Source organism: Oratosquilla oratoria, chromosome 1 (assembly GCF_046742065.1).
Source record: "Oratosquilla oratoria isolate Oo_2021 chromosome 1, ASM4674206v1, whole genome shotgun sequence".
NCBI lineage: Eukaryota > Metazoa > Arthropoda > Malacostraca > Stomatopoda > Squillidae > Oratosquilla > Oratosquilla oratoria.
The window spans coordinates 7,523,273-7,525,902 of NC_134777.1; positions in this window are offsets into that span (position 1 = coordinate 7,523,273).

A 2,630-nucleotide genomic window follows, 5' to 3' on the forward strand; every position below is an offset into this window, starting at 1 on the left:
TGTGTGTGTGTGTGTGTGTGTGTGTGAGAGAGAGAGAGAGAGAGAGAGAGAGAGAGAGAGAGAGAGAGAGAGAGAGAGAGAGAGTGAAAGTGAGAGTGCGCACGCGCGTGTGTGAACTGCTACAAGTCCCACCCATGATTCAAATGCATCTTGATTTGATACTATATCTTATTCCACAGGCCATTTGGAAACAAACTCAGAATTATGCATATACATGTTTCATAATCTATTTTCATTTATTTCTTTACCCAATTATGTTGAAAAACATTTTTACTATAGGACGACTACAATGGATAGGATTGAGCCAATTGCCCAATAATGAAAGACTTATTGCGTTTGTGTAATTCTGACATATCTTGGGTCAGGTTTAGGTCCTGGGTTTCGAGAATTTTGGGTGCCATATCCTGAAGATCTCCGACAACTCATCCTATTCTGAGACCATCAAATTTGTTCATCTTTACAAGCGCCGTCTTTGCCAAGAGCGCTTGGCCTGCGGCGCTGCTCACTTCGCGCCCTGCCCTTCGGGCTAATTTTAATTATATTTGTATTTGTATGTAAAATAATTAGGACATTAAACGCATGGAATTTTCATAATGAGTTTTATTTGTCAGGAATACAACTTTTTAATTGTTTTTTCGGGCTCTTTTGAGTGGAACGGGCATCAGTTTCTTCATCGAGATCCCGTACTCCGTTGTAAACAGATGTAGCGTTTGGCCTGCTTCGCGGCCTGGGCTCCACCCCTTTGTAACTTAAAATATATATGAAAATAAGATGTCTTTCTATAAAAAATTCTGGTTTATTTGGTCATAGAATCCAATGATACATTTTGTTTCTTAGTAAACGGTTCGCCTTCATCAAATTCTACCTCACAGTATTTTCCTGCGTGGAACCTACGTTTGGGCGACCTATATTCTTCATCGCTGTCTTTATTGTTCATCCTCTTATCATGGTAAAGATCTGATCCAACTTCTCGTTGTTGTTCTCCAACTTCTCGTTTAGTTCCTTATTTTCCTCCTGACATCGTATCGGTAGTCGAGAACCGGTACTGTAGAGCTACTTCACTCAGCTAGCAATACCTCGAAAATATCCTTACGGAAGTGTTCCCCAAAACACTGCCACCACTGAGGTCATTTCCAAGTCACTCTGAGTTTTATTTCTATTTATATATTGATTGTTTGGTTTTTGACAACAGAAGTAATAACACACAGCCAACATGAACACGACAATGATGATGATGATGATGATGGTGATGATGATGATGGTGGTGATGATGATGATGATGATGATGATGATGATGATGATGATGATGATGATGATGATGATGATGATGATGATGATGATGATGATGATGATGATGATGATGATGATGATGATGATGATGACGACGACGACGACGACGACGACGACGACGACGACGACGACGACGACGACGACGATGACGAGGAGTAGGAGTAGTAGTAGTAGTAGTAGTAGTAGTAGTAGTAGTAGTAGTAGTAGTAGTAGTAGTAGTAGTAGTAGTAGTAGTAGTAGTAGGAGGAGGAGGAGGAGGAGGAGGAGGAGTAGGAGTGCGAGGAGGAGTAGGAGGAGGAGGATGAGTAGGAGGGGGAGGAGGAAGAGGAAGAGGAGGAGAAGGAGAAGGAGAAGGAGGAGGAAGAGGAGAAGGAGAAGGAGGAGAAGGAGGAGGAGGAGGAGGAGGAGGAGGAGAAGGCGTGTCTGGCAAAGGCACTCGTGCCTTCACATCAATCTCTGGAATGAGCTTCAAAATTGTGTCTTCATCGTCTGGGGCCGTTATATGTCACCAGCTGAAGATAGTACGAGGAAGTGATCAGTCACCGGTTGCAAGATATTCTTCTGTGAAAAAAAAAGGTGAGGAACCGCGGCCAAAGATTTTAGGCCCATTGCGGAAACCGCATGCCAACCCACCGGGGCTACACCTCCAGATGAAGATGACGATATCCACGGGTTTTTGAAGATGGACAACAGGGAGACGACTCTCTCCGACGCCCATCGTGCCGTTATATTATCATCGGTAATGGACGTGTCAGTTACCGGTAAGTCTACCGAAATAAACGCCGCGTGATCACGGAGCGCTTGTTGTTTCGACGCTTCTCTTGTTGTATTTTTTTTTTTTTTTAAGTGCATACTCGTTCCCCCCAGTTTCTTCCCATCTAATCCCAGTCATGTGTATTACGACTATGTACTTGAAAAAGCTTTCACAGACAAAATGTCGTACTAAAAAAAGGCTCCGTCTTCGCATTGTGTTTGTTTCAATATCATCGCTCCCAGCCACCGAGGTCAGTTTCAAAGGCTGTATCATCCACCAGGGGATATGCAGGTCCTGCATTGCGCTATCGAGTTTGAACTCGTATACCGTGATTCTAACCGACTCCATGGTCATATCAAGAATTCTAGAAAAGTTGGAAACGGAAAGATCCCAAACGGCCGCGATGATAGGCTGAGAAACTTACCAGTGATGACTGAAAAATTGCAACATGAGGTAGAGGCGGAATGCGAGCTTCATGTATCAGAAAATAGGAATGATAGTTCATGTATCAGAAAATAGGAGTGATAGGGACCATGGCTAAAATAGGGTAAAAAGGTGCTGAGGCAGGGGGTAAAAAGAAAGGGAA